The sequence below is a fragment of the Schistocerca gregaria genome, unplaced genomic scaffold (assembly GCF_023897955.1).
Source record: "Schistocerca gregaria isolate iqSchGreg1 unplaced genomic scaffold, iqSchGreg1.2 ptg000261l, whole genome shotgun sequence".
Classification (NCBI taxonomy): domain Eukaryota; kingdom Metazoa; phylum Arthropoda; class Insecta; order Orthoptera; family Acrididae; genus Schistocerca; species Schistocerca gregaria.
Genome location: NW_026061765.1, coordinates 2,767,602 through 2,782,086, shown reverse-complemented (window position 1 = coordinate 2,782,086; position 14,485 = coordinate 2,767,602).

Sequence of the window (14,485 nt, the reverse complement as noted above, 5' to 3'; positions counted from 1 at the left end):
GACTTAAAGCCCGATCGTCACATTGGCCGCTCTTCTCTCTGAAACGTTTGTACTTATCGTCTGCAAAGCTACGTCGCGTGCTGCGGTATGCGGAGACAATAAAATCACCATAGTAGAACACAGATGAAGCTTCTAAGTCGATGTAATAGCCAGTAAGAAGTAGTACAATTCAAGTTTTAGGTATCGATTATTGACTTCGTAGATGGATTTGGTGCCTTGGACATGAGCTAGGACCTTAAGATTCTGCTTTAAAGGAGGACTAGCAGCTGAGTTGCACGGGAGAATGTGAAAAGTATTCATATGTAGTAAAAACCTGAGAAATCCGTCCGTTTTCGTCATTTGTTATCGAATCGACTTAGAGCCAGATCGTCACATTGGCCGCTCTTCTCTCTGAAACGGGTGTACTTATCGTCTGCAAAGCTATGTCGTATGCTGCGGTAGGCGGAGACACTGAAACCACCACAGTAGAACACAGATGAAGCTTCTAATTTGATGTAATAGCCAGTAAGAAGTAGTACAATTCAAGTTTTAGGTATCGATCATTGACTTTTTAGCTGGTTTTGATGACTTGGACATGAGCTAGGACCTTAAGAATCTGCATGAAAGGAGGACTAGCAGCCGAGTTGCAGGGAAGAATGTGAAAAGTGTTCATATGTAGTAAAAACCTGAGAAATCCGTCCGGTTTCGTCATTTGTTATCGAATCTACTTAAAGCCAGATCGTCACATTGGCCGCTCTTCTCTCTGAAACGGTTGTACTTATCGTCTGCAAAGCTATGTCGCGTGCTGCGGTATGCGGAGACTCTAAAAGCACCATAGTAGAACACAGATGAAGCTTCTAAGTTGATGTAATAGCCAGTAGGAAGTAGTACAATTCAAGTTTTAGGTATCGATTATTGATTTTTAGCTGGCTTTGGTGCCTTGGACATGAGCTAGGACCTTAAGATTCTGCTTTAAAGGAGGACTAGCAGCTGAGTTGCACGGGAGAATGTGAAAAGTATTCATATGTAGTAAAAACCTGAGAAATCCGTCCGTTTTCGTCATTTGTTATCGAATCGACTTAAAGCCAGATCGTCACATTGGCCGCTTTTCTCTCTGAAACGGTAGTACTTATCGTCTGCAAAGCTATGTCGCGTGCTGCGGTATGTGGAGACAATAAAATCACCATAGTAGAACACAGATGAAGTTTTAAGTCGATGTAATAGCCAGTAAGAAGTAGTACAATTCAAGTTTTAGGTATCGATTATTGACTTTTTAGCTGGCTTTGGTGCCTTGGACATGAGCTATGACCTTAAGATTCTGCATGAAAGGAGGACTAGCAGCCGAGTTGCACGGGAGAATGTGAAAAGTGTTCATATGTAGTAAAAACCTGAGAAATCCGTCCGTTTTCGTCATTTGTGATCGAATCGACTTAAAGCCAGATCGTCACATTGGCCGCTCTTCTCACTGGAACGGTTGTACTTATCGTCTGCAAAGCTATGTCGCGTGCTGCGGTATGCGGAGACACTAAAAGCACCATAGTAGAACACGGATGAAGCTTCTAAGTTGATGTAATAGCCTGTAAGAAGTAGTACAATACAAGTTTTAGGTATCGATTATTGACTTTTTAGCTGGCTTTCGTGCCTTGGACATGAGCTAGGACCTTAAGATACTACATGAAAGGAGGACTAGCAGCCGACTTGCACGGGAGAATGTGAAAAGTGTTCATATGTAGTAAAAAACCTGAGAAATCCGTCCGTTTTCGTCATTTGTTATCGAATCGACTTAAAGCCAAATCGTCACATTGGCCGCTCTTCTCTCTGAAACGGTTGTACGTATCGTCTTCAAAGCTATGTCGCGTGCTGCGGTATGCGGAGACACTAAAAGCACCATAGTAGAACACAGATTAAGCTTCTAAGTTGATGTAATAGCCAGTAAGAAGTAGTACAATTAAAGTTTTAGGTACTGATTATTGACTTTTTAGCTGGCTTTGGTGCCTTGGACATGAGCTAGGACCTTAGGATTCTGCATGAAAGGAGGACTAGCAGCCGCGTTGGATGGGAGAATGTGAAAAGTGTTCATATGTAGTAAAAAACCTGAGAAATCTCTCCGTTTTCGTCATTTGTTATCGAATCGACTTAAAGCCAGATCGTCACATTGGCCGCTCTTCTCTCTGAAACGGTTGTACTTATCGCCTGCAAAGCTATGTCGCGTGATGCGGTATGCGGAGACACTAAAAGCACCATAGTAGAACACAGATGAAGCTTCTAAGTTGATGTAATAGCCAGTAAGAAGTAGTACAATTTAAGTTTTAGGTATCGATTATTGACTTTTTAGCTGGCTTTGGTGCCTTGGACATGAGCTAGGACCTTAAGATTCTGCATGAAAGGAGGACTAGCAGCCGCGTTGCACGGGAGAATGTGGGAAATGTGTTCATATGTAGTAGAAACCTGAGAAATCCGTCCGTTTTCGTCATTTGTTATCGAATCGACTTAAAGCCCGATCGTCACATTGGCCGCTCTTCTCCCTGAAACGGTTGTACGTATCGTCTGCAAAGCTACGTCGCGTGCTGCGGTATGCGGAGACAATAAAATCACCATAGTAGAACACAGATGAAGCTTCTAAGTCGATGTAATAGCCAGTTAGAAGTAGTACAATTCAAGTTTTAGGTATCGATTATTGACTTCTTAGATGGATTTGGTGCCTCGGACATGAGCTAGGACCTTAAGATTCTGCATGAAAGGAGGACTAGCAGCCGAGTTGCACGGGACAATATGAAAAGTGTTCATATGTAGTAAAAACCTGAGAAATCCGTCCGTTTTCGTCATTTGTTATCGAATCGACTTAAAGCCAGATCGTCACATTGGCCGCTCTTCTCTCTGAAACGGTTGTACTTATCGTCTGCAAAGCTATGTCGTATGCTGCGGTAGGCGGAGACACTGAAACCACCACAGTAGAACACAGATGAAGATTCTAATTTGATGTAATAGCCAGTAAGAAATAGTACAATTCAAGTTTTAGGTATCGATTATTGACTTTTTAGCTGGCTTTGATGCCTTGGACATGAGCTAGGACCTTAAGAATCTGCATTAAAGGAGGACTAGCAGCCGAGTTGCAGGGAAGAATGTGAAATGTGTTCATATGTAGTAAAAACCTGAGAAATCCGTCCGTTTTCGTCATTTGTTATCGAATCGACTTAAAGCCCGATCGTCACATTGGCCGCTCTTCTCTCTGAAACGGTTGTACTTATCGTCTGCAAAGCTATGTCGCGTGCTGCGGTATGCGGAGACACTAAAATCACCATAGTAGAACACAGATGAAGCTTCTAAGATGATGTAATAGACAATAAGAAGTAGTACAATTCAAGTTTTAGGTATGGATTATTGACTTTTTAGCTGGCTTTGGTGCCTTGGGCATGAGCTAGGACCTTAAGATTCTGCATGAAAGGAGGACTAGCAGCCGAGTTGCACGGGAGAATCTGAAAAGTGTTCATATGTAGTAAAAACCTGAGAAATCCGTCCGTTTTCGTCATTTGTTATCGAATCGACTTAAAGCCAGAACGTCACATTGGCCGCTCTTCTCTCTGAAACGGTTGTACTTATCGTCTGCAAAGCTATGTCGAGTGCTGCGGTATGCGCAGACACTAAAAGCACCATAGTATAAAACAGATGAAGCTTCTAAGTTGATGTAATAGCCAGTAAGAAGTAGTACAACTGAAGTTTTAGGTATCGATTATTGACTTTTTAGCTGGCTTTGGTGCCTTGGACATGAGCTAGGACCTTAAGATTCTGCATGATAGGAGGACTAGCAGCCGAGTTGCAAGGGAGAATGTGAAATGTGTTCATATGTAGTAGAAACCTGAGAAATCCGTCCGTTTTCGTCATTTGTTATCGAATCGACTTAAAGCCCGTTCTTCACATTGGCCGCTCTTCTCTCTGAAACGGTTGTACTTATCGTCTGCAAAGCTATGTCGCGTGCTGCGGTATGCGGAGACACTAAAAGCACCATAGTAGAACGCAGATGAAGCTTCTAAGTTGATGTAATAGCCAGTAAGAAGTAGTACAATTCAAGTTTTAGGTATCGATTATTGACTTTTTTGCTGGCATTGTGTGCCTTGGACATGAGCTAGGACCTTAAGATTCTGCATGAAAGGAAGACTAGCAGGCGAGTTGCACGGGAAAATGTGAAAAGTGTTCATATGTAGTAAAAACCTGAGAAATCCATCCGTTTTCGTCATTTGTTATCGAATCGACTTATGGCCAGATCGTCACTTGGCCGCTCTTCTCTCTGAAACGGTTGTACTTATCGTCTGCAAAGCTATGTCGTATGCTGCGGTAGGCGGAGACACTGAAACCACCACAGTAGAACACAGATGAAGCTTCTAATTTGATGTAATAGCCAGTAAGAAGTAGTACAATTCAAGTTTTAGGTATCGATCATTGACTTTTTAGCTGGTTTTGATGACTTGGACATGAGCTAGGACCTTAAGAATCTGCATGAAAGGAGGACTAGCAGCCGAGTTGCAGGGAAGAATGTGAAAAGTGTTCATATGTAGTAAAAACCTGAGAAATCCGTCCGGTTTCGTCATTTGTTATCGAATCGACTTAAAGCCAGATCGTCACATTGGCCGCTCTTCTCTCTGAAACGGTTGTACTTATCGTCTGCAAAGCTATGTCGCGTGCTGCGGTATGCGGAGATTCTAAAAGCACCATAGTAGAACACAGATGAAGCTTCTAAGTTGATGTAATAGCCAGTAGGATGTAGTACAATTCAAGTTTTAGGTATCGATTATTGATTTTTAGCTGGCTTTGGTGCCTTGGACATGAGCTAGGACCTTAAGATTCTGCTTTAAAGGAGGACTAGCAGCTGAGTTGCACGGGAGAATGTGAAAAGTATTCATATGTAGTAAAAACCTGAGAAATCCGTCCGTTTTCGTCATTTGTTATCGAATCGACTTAAAGCCAGATCGTCACATTGGCCGCTCTTCTCTCTGAAACGGTAGTACTTATCGTCTGCAAAGCTATGTCGCGTGCTGCGGTATGTGGAGACAATAAAATCACTATAGTAGAACACAGATGAAGTTTTAAGTCGATGTAATAGCCAGTAAGAAGTAGTACAATTCAAGTTTTAGGTATCGATTATTGACTTTTTAGCTGGCTTTGGTGCCTTGGACATGAGCTATGACCTTAAGATTCTGCATGAAAGGAGGACTAGCAGCCGAGTTGCACGGGAGAATGTGAAAAGTGTTCATATGTAGTAAAAACCTGAGAAATCCGTCCGTTTTCGTCATTTGTGATCGAATCGACTTAAAGCCAGATCGTCACATTGGCCGCTCTTCTCACTGGAACGGTTGTACTTATCGTCTGCAAAGCTATGTCGCGTGCTGCGGTATGCGGAGACACTAAAAGCACCATAGTAGAACACGGATGAAGCTTCTAAGTTGATGTAATAGCCTGTAAGAAGTAGTACAATACAAGTTTTAGGTATCGATTATTGACTTTTTAGTTGGCTTTCGTGCCTTGGACATGAGCTAGGACCTTAAGATACTACATGAAAGGAGGACTAGCAGCCGACTTGCACGGGAGAATGTGAAAAGTGTTCATATGTAGTAAAAACCTGAGAAATCCGTCCGTTTTCGTCATTTGTTATCGAATCGACTTAAAGCCAAATCGTCACATTGGCCGCTCTTCTCTCTGAAACGGTTGTACGTATCGTCTTCAAAGCTATGTCGCGTGCTGCGGTATGCGGAGACACTAAAAGCACCATAGTAGAACACAGATTAAGCTTCTAAGTTGATGTAATAGCCAGTAAGAAGTAGTACAATTAAAGTTTTAGGTACTGATTATTGACTTTTTAGCTGGCTTTGGTGCCTTGGACATGAGCTAGGACCTTAGGATTCTGCATGAAAGGAGGACTAGCAGCCGCGTTGGATGGGAGAATGTGAAAAGTGTTCATATGTAGTAAAAACCTGAGAAATCTGTCCGTTTTCGTCATTTGTTATCGAATCGACTTAAAGCCAGATCGTCACATTGGCCGCTCTTCTCTCTGAAACGGTTGTACTTATCGCCTGCAAAGCTATGTCGCGTGATGCGGTATGCGGAGACACTAAAAGCACCATAGTAGAACACAGATGAAGCTTCTAAGTTGATGTAATAGCCAGTAAGAAGTAGTACAATTTAAGTTTTAGGTATCGATTATTGACTTTTTAGCTGGCTTTGGTGCCTTGGACATGAGCTAGGACCTTAAGATTCTGCATGAAAGGAGGACTAGCAGCCGCGTTGCACGGGAGAATGTGAAATGTGTTCATATGTAGTAGAAACCTGAGAAATCCGTCCGTTTTCGTCATTTGTTATCGAATCGACTTAAAGCCCGATCGTCACATTGGCCGCTCTTCTCCCTGAAACGGTTGTACGTATCGTCTGCAAAGCTAAGTCGCGTGCTGCGGTATGCGGAGACAATAAAATCACCATAGTAGAACACAGATGAAGCTTCTAAGTCGATGTAATAGCCAGTTAGAAGTAGTACAATTCAAGTTTTAGGTATCGATTATTGACTTCTTAGATGGATTTGGTGCCTCGGACATGAGCTAGGACCTTAAGATTCTGCATGAAAGGAGGACTAGCAGCCGAGTTGCACGGGACAATATGAAAAGTGTTCATATGTAGTAAAAACCTGAGAAATCCGTCCGTTTTCGTCATTTGTTATCGAATCGACTTAAAGCCAGATCGTCACATTGGCCGCTCTTCTCTCTGAAACGGTTGTACTTATCGTCTGCAAAGCTATGTCGTATGCTGCGGTAGGCGGAGACACTGAAACCACCACAGTAGAACACAGATGAAGATTCTAATTTGATGTAATAGCCAGTAAGAAATAGTACAATTCAAGTTTTAGGTATCGATTATTGACTTTTTAGCTGACTTTGATGCCTTGGACATGAGCTAGGACCTTAAGAATCTGCATTAAAGGAGGACTAGCAGCCGAGTTGCAGGGAAGAATGTGAAATGTGTTCATATGTAGTAAAAACCTGAAAAATCCGTCCGTTTTCGTCATTTGTTATCGAATCGACTTAAAGCCCGATCGTCACATTGGCCGCTCTTCTCTCTGAAACGGTTGTACTTATCGTCTGCAAAGCTATGTCGCGTGCTGCGGTATGCGGAGACACTAAAATCACCATAGTAGAACACAGATGAAGCTTCTAAGATGATGTAATAGACAATAAGAAGTAGTACAATTCAAGTTTTAGGTATGGATTATTGACTTTTTAGCTGGCTTTGGTGCCTTGGGCATGAGCTAGGACCTTAAGATTCTGCATGAAAGGAGGACTAGCAGCCGAGTTGCACAGGAGAATCTGAAAAGTGTTCATATGTAGTAAAAACCTGAGAAATCCGTCCGTTTTCGTCATTTGTTATCGAATCGACTTAAAGCCAGAACGTCACATTGGCCGCTCTTCTCTCTGAAACGGTTGTACTTATCGTCTGCAAAGCTATGTCGCGTGCTGCGGTATGCGCAGACACTAAAAGCACCATAGTATAAAACAGATGAAGCTTCTAAGTTGATGTAATAGCCAGTAAGAAGTAGTACAACTGAAGTTTTAGGTATCGATTATTGACTTTTTAGCTGGCTTTGGTGCCTTGGACATGAGCTAGGACCTTAAGATTCTGCATGATAGGAGGACTAGCAGCCGCGTTGCAAGGGAGAATGTGAAATGTGTTCATATGTAGTAGAAACCTGAGAAATCCGTCCGTTTTCGTCATTTGTTATCGAATCGACTTAAAGCCCGATCTTCACATTGGCCGCTCTTCTCTCTGAAACGGTTGTACTTATCGTCTGCAAAGCTATGTCGCGTGCTGCGGTATGCGGAGACACTAAAAGCACCATAGTAGAACGCAGATGAAGCTTCTAAGTTGATGTAATAGCCAGTAAGAAGTAGTACAATTCAAGTTTTAGGTATCGATTATTGACTTTTTTGCTGGCATTGTGTGCCTTGGACATGAGCTAGGACCTTAAGATTCTGCATGAAAGGAAGACTAGCAGCCGAGTTGCACGGGAGAATGTGAAAAGTGTTCATATGTAGTAAAAACCTGAGAAATCCATCCGTTTTCGTCATTTGTTATCGAATCGACTTATGGCCAGATCGTCACTTGGCCGCTCTTCTCTCTGAAACGGTTGTACTTATCGTCTGCAAAGCTATGTCGTATGCTGCGGTAGGCGGAGACACTGAAACCACCACAGTAGAACACAGATGAAGCTTCTAATTTGATGTAATAGCCAGTAAGAAGTAGTACAATTCAAGTTTTAGGTATCGATCATTGACTTTTTAGCTGGTTTTGATGACTTGGACATGAGCTAGGACCTTAAGAATCTGCATGAAAGGAGGACTAGCAGCCGAGTTGCAGGGAAGAATGTGAAAAGTGTTCATATGTAGTAAAAACCTGAGAAATCTGTCCGGTTTCGTCATTTGTTATCGAATCGACTTAAAGCCAGATCGTCACATTGGCCGCTCTTCTCTCTGAAACGGTTGTACTTATCGTCTGCAAAGCTATGTCGCGTGCTGCGGTATGCGGAGACTCTAAAAGCACCATAGTAGAACACAGATGAAGCTTCTAAGTTGATGTAATAGCCAGTAGGAAGTAGTACAATTCAAGTTTTAGGTATCGATTATTGATTTTTAGCTGGCTTTGGTGCCTTGGACATGAGCTAGGACCTTAAGATTCTGCTTTAAAGGAGGACTAGCAGCTGAGTTGCACGGGAGAATGTGAAAAGTATTCATATGTAGTAAAAACCTGAGAAATCCGTCCGTTTTCGTCATTTGTGATCGAATCGACTTAAAGCCAGATCGTCACATTGGCCGCTCTTCTCACTGGAACGGTTGTACTTATCGTCTGCAAAGCTATGTCGCGTGCTGCGGTATGCGGAGACACTAAAAGCACCATAGTAGAACACGGATGAAGCTTCTAAGTTGATGTAATAGCCTGTAAGAAGTAGTACAATACAAGTTTTAGGTATCGATTATTGACTTTTTAGCTGGCTTTCGTGCCTTGGACATGAGCTAGGACCTTAAGATACTACATGAAAGGAGGACTAGCAGCCGACTTGCACGGGAGAATGTGAAAAGTGTTCATATGTAGTAAAAACCTGAGAAATCCGTCCGGTTTCGTCATTTGTTATCGAATCGACTTAAAGCCAGATCGTCACATTGGCCGCTCTTCTCTCTGAAACGGTTGTACTTATCGTCTGCAAAGCTATGTCGCGTGCTGCGGTATGCGGAGACTCTAAAAGCACCATAGTAGAACACAGATGAAGCTTCTAAGTTGATGTAATAGCCAGTAGGAAGTAGTACAATTCAAGTTTTAGGTATCGATTATTGATTTTTAGCTGGCTTTGGTGCCTTGGACATGAGCTAGGACCTTAAGATTCTGCTTTAAAGGAGGACTAGCAGCTGAGTTGCACGGGAGAATGTGAAAAGTATTCATATGTAGTAAAAACCTGAGAAATCCGTCCGTTTTCGTCATTTGTTATCGAATCGACGTAAAGCCAGATCGTCACATTGGCCGCTCTTCTCTCTGAAACGGTAGTACTTATCGTCTGCAAAGCTATGTCGCGTGCTGCGGTATGTGGAGACAATAAAATCACCATAGTGGAACACAGATGAAGTTTTAAGTCGATGTAATAGCCAGTAAGAAGTAGTACAATTCAAGTTTTAGGTATCGATTATTGACTTTTTAGCTGGCTTTGGTGCCTTGGACATGAGCTATGACCTTAAGATTCTGCATGAAAGGAGGACTAGCAGCCGAGTTGCACGGGAGAATGTGAAAAGTGTTCATATGTAGTAAAAACCTGAGAAATCCGTCCGTTTTCGTCATTTGTGATCGAATCGACTTAAAGCCAGATCGTCACATTGGCCGCTCTTCTCACTGGAACGGTTGTACTTATCGTCTGCAAAGCTATGTCGCGTGCTGCGGTATGCGGAGACACTAAAAGCACCATAGTAGAACACGGATGAAGCTTCTAAGTTGATGTAATAGCCTGTAAGAAGTAGTACAATACAAGTTTTAGGTATCGATTATTGACTTTTTAGCTGGCTTTCGTGCCTTGGACATGAGCTAGGACCTTAAGATACTACATGAAAGGAGGACTAGCAGCCGACTTGCACGGGAGAATGTGAAAAGTGTTCATATGTAGTAAAAACCTGAGAAATCCGTCCGTTTTCGTCATTTGTTATCGAATCGACTTAAAGCCAAATCGTCACATTGGCCGCTCTTCTCTCTGAAACGGTTGTACGTATCGTCTTCAAAGCTATGTCGCGTGCTGCGGTATGCGGAGACACTAAAAGCACCATAGTAGAACACAGATGAAGCTTCTAAGTTGATGTAATAGCCAGTAAGAAGTAGTACAATTCAAGTTTTAGGTATCGATTATTAATTTTTTAGCTGGCTTTGGTGCCTTGGACATGAGCTAGGACCTTAAGATTTTGCATCAAAAGGAGGACTAGCAGCCGAGATGCACGGGAGAATGTGAAAAGTGTTCATATGTAGTAAAAACCTGAGAAATCCGTCCGTTTTCGTCATTTGTTATCGAATCGACTTAAAGCCAGATCGTCACATTGGCCCCCCTTTTCTCTGAAACGGTAGTACTTTTTTCTGCAAAGCTATGTCGCGTGCTGCGGTGTGCGGAGACACTAAAAGCACCATAGTAGAACACAGATGAAGCTTCTAAGTTGATGTAAGAGCCAGTAAGAAGTAGTACAATTCAAGTTTTAGGTATCGGTTATTGACTTTTTAGCTGGCTTTGGTGCCTTGGACATGAGCTAGGACCTTAAGATTCTGCATGAAAGGAGGACTAGTAGCCGCGTTGCACGGGAGAATGTGAAATGTGTTCATATGTAGTAGAAACCTGAGAAATCCGTCAGTTTTCGTCATTTGTTATCGAATCGACTTAAAGCCCGATCGTCACATTGGAAGCTCTTCTCTCTGAAACGGTTGTACTTATCGTCTGCAAAGCTATGTCGCGTGCTGCGGTATGTGGAGACAATAAAATCACCATAGTAGAACACAGATGAAGTTTTAAGTGGTTGTAATAGCCAGTAAGAAGTAGTACAATTCAAGTTTTAGGTATCGATTATTGACTTTTTAGCTGGCTTTGGTTATCTGGACATGAGCTATGACCTTAAGATTCTGCATGAAAGGAGGACTAGCAGCCGCGTTGGATGGGAGAATGTGAAAAGTGTTCATATGTAGTAAAAACCTGAGAAATCCGTCCGTTTTCGTCATTTGTTGTCGAATCGACTTAAAGCCAGATCGTCACATTGGCCGCTCTTCTCTCTGAAACGGTTGTACGTATCGTCTTCAAAGCTATGTCGCGTGCTGCGGTATGCGGAGACACTAAAAGCACCATAGTAGAACACAGATGAAGCTTCTAAGTTGATGTAATAGCCAGTAAGAAGTAGTACAATTCAAGTTTTAGGTATCGATTATTGATTTTTTAGCTGGCTTTGGTGCCTTGGACATGAGCTACGACCTTAAGATTCTGAATGAGAGGAGGACTAGCAGCCGAGTTGCACGGGAGAATGTGAAAAGTGTTCATATGTAGTAAAAACCAGAGAAATCCGTCCGTTTTCGTCATTTGTTATTCAATCTACTTAAGCCAGATCGTCACATTGGCTGCTCTTCTCTCTGAAACGGTTGTACTTATCGTCTGCAAAGCTATGTCGCGTGCTGCGGTGTGCGGAGACACTAAAAGCACCATAGTAGAACACAGATGAAGCTTCTAAGTTGATGTAATAGCCAGTAAGAAGTAGTACAATTCAAGTTTTAGGTATCGATTATTGACTTTTTAGCTGGCTTTGGTGCCTTGGACATGAGCTACGACCTTAAGATTCTGAATGAGAGGAGGACTAGCAGCCGAGTTGCACGGGAGAATGTGAAAAGTGTTCATATGTAGTAAAAACCAGAGAAATCCGTCCGTTTTCGTCATTTGTTATCGAATCGACTTAAAGCCAGATCGTTACATTGGCCGCTCTTCTCTCTGAAACGGTTGTACGTATCGTCTTCAAAGCTGTGTCGCGTGCTGCGGTATGCGGAGACACTAAAAGCACCATAGTAGAACACAGATGAAGCTTCTAAGTTGATGTAATAGCCAGTAATATATAGTAGAATTCAAATTTTATATATCGATTATTGACTTTTTAGCTGGCTTTGGTGCCTTGGACATGAGCTAGGACCTTAAGATTCAGCATGAAAGGAGGACTAGCAGCCGAGTTGCACGGGAGAATGTGAAAAGTGTTCATATGTAGTAAAAACCTGAGAAATCCGTCCGTTTTCGTCATTTGTTATCGAATCGACTTAAAGCCCGATCGTCACATTGGCCGCTCTTCTCTCTGAAACGGTTGTACTTATAGTCTGCAAAGCTATGTCGCGTGCTGCGGTGTGCGGAGACACTAAAAGCACCATAGTAGAACACAGATGAAGCTTCTAAGTTGATGTAATAGCCAGTAAGAAGTAGTACAATTCAAGTTTTAGGTATCGATTATTGACTTTTTAGCTGGCTTTGGTGCCTTGGACATGAGCTAGGACCTTAAGATTCTGCATAGAAGGAGGACTAGCAGCCGCGTTGCACGGGAGAATGTGAAATGTGTTCATATGTAGTAGAAACCTGAGAAATCCGTTCGTTTTCGTCATTTGTTATCGAATCGACTTAAAGCCCGATCGTCACATTGGCAGCTCTTCTCTCTGAAACGGTTGTACTTATCGTTTGCAAAGCTATGTCGTATGCTACGGTATGCGAAGACACTAAAACCACCACAGTAGAACACAGATGAAGCTTCTAAGTTGATGTAATACCCAGTAAGAAGTAGTACAATTCAAGTTTTAGGTATTGATTATTGACTTTTTAGCTGGCTTTGATGCCTTGGACATGAGCTAGGACCTTAAGAATCTGCATGAAAGGAGGACTAGCAGCCGAGTTACACGGGAGAATGTAAAAAGTGTTCATATGTAGTAAAAACCTGAGAAATCCGTCCGTTTTCGTCATTTGTTATCGAATCGACTTAAAGCCAGATCGTCACATTGGCCCCTCTTTTCTCTGAAACGGTTGTACTTATCGTCTGCAAAGCTATTTCGCGTGCTGCGGTACGCGGAGACTCTAAAAGCACCATAGTAGAACACAGATGAAGCTTCTAAGTTGATGTAATATCCAGTAAGAAGTAGTACAATTCAAGTTTTAGGTATCGATTATTGACTGTTTAGCTGGCTTTGGTGCCTTGGACATGATCTAGGACCTTAAGATTCTCCATGAAAGGAGGACTAGCTGCCGAGTTGCACGGGAGAATGTGAAACGTGTTCATATGTAGTAAAAACCTGAGAAATCCGTCAGTTTTCGTCATTTGTTATCGAATCGACTTAAAGCCAGATCGTCACTTGGCCGCTCTTATCCCTGAAACGGTTGTACTTATCGTCTGCAAAGCTATGTCGCGTGCTGCGGTGTGCGGAGACACTAAAAGCACCATAGTAGAACAAAGATGAAGCTTCTAAGTTGATGTAATAGCCAGTAAGAAGTAGTACAATTCAAGTTTTAGGTATCGATTATTGACTTTTTAGCTGGCTTTGGTGCCTTGGACATGAGCTAGGACCTTAAGATTCTGCATAGAAGGAGGACTAGCAGCCGCGTTGCACGGGAGAATGTGAAATGTGTTCATATGTAGTAGAAACCTGCGAAATCCGTTCGTTTTCGTCATTTGTTATCGAATCGACTTAAAGCCCGATCGTCACATTGGCCGCTCTTCTCTCTGAAACGGTTGTACTTACCGTCTGCAAAGCTATGTCGCGTGCTGCGGTATGCGGAGACACTAAAAGCACCATAGTAGAACACAGATGAAGCTTTTAAGTAAATGTAATAGCAAGTAAGAAGTAGTAAAATTCAAGTTTTAGGTACTGATTATTGACTTTTTAGCTGGCTTTGGTGCCTTGGACATGAGCTAGAACCTTAAGATTCTGCATGAAAGGAGGACTATCAGCCGAGTTGCACGGGACAATGTGAAAAGTGTTCATATGTAGTAAAAACCTGAGAAATCCGTCCGTTTTCGTCATTTGTTATCGAATAGACTTAAAGCCAGATCGTCACATTGGCCGCTCTTCTCTCTGAAACGGTTGTACCTATCGTCTGAAAAGCTATGTCGCGTGCTGCGGTATGCGGAGACACGAAAAGCACCATAGTAGAACACAGATGAAGCTTTTAAGTAAATGTAATAGCAAGTAAGAAGTAGTAAAATTCAAGTTTTAGGTACTGATTATTGACTTTTTAGCTGGCTTTGGTGCCTTGGACATGAGCTAGGACCTTAAGATTCTGCATGAAAGGAGGACTAGCAGCCGAGTTGCACGGGACAATGTGAAAAGTGTTCATATGTAGTAAAAACCTGAGAAATCCGTCCGTTTTCGTCATTTGTTATCGAATCGACTTAAAGCCCGATCGTCACAATGGCCGCTCTTCCCTCTGAAACGGTTGTACTTATCG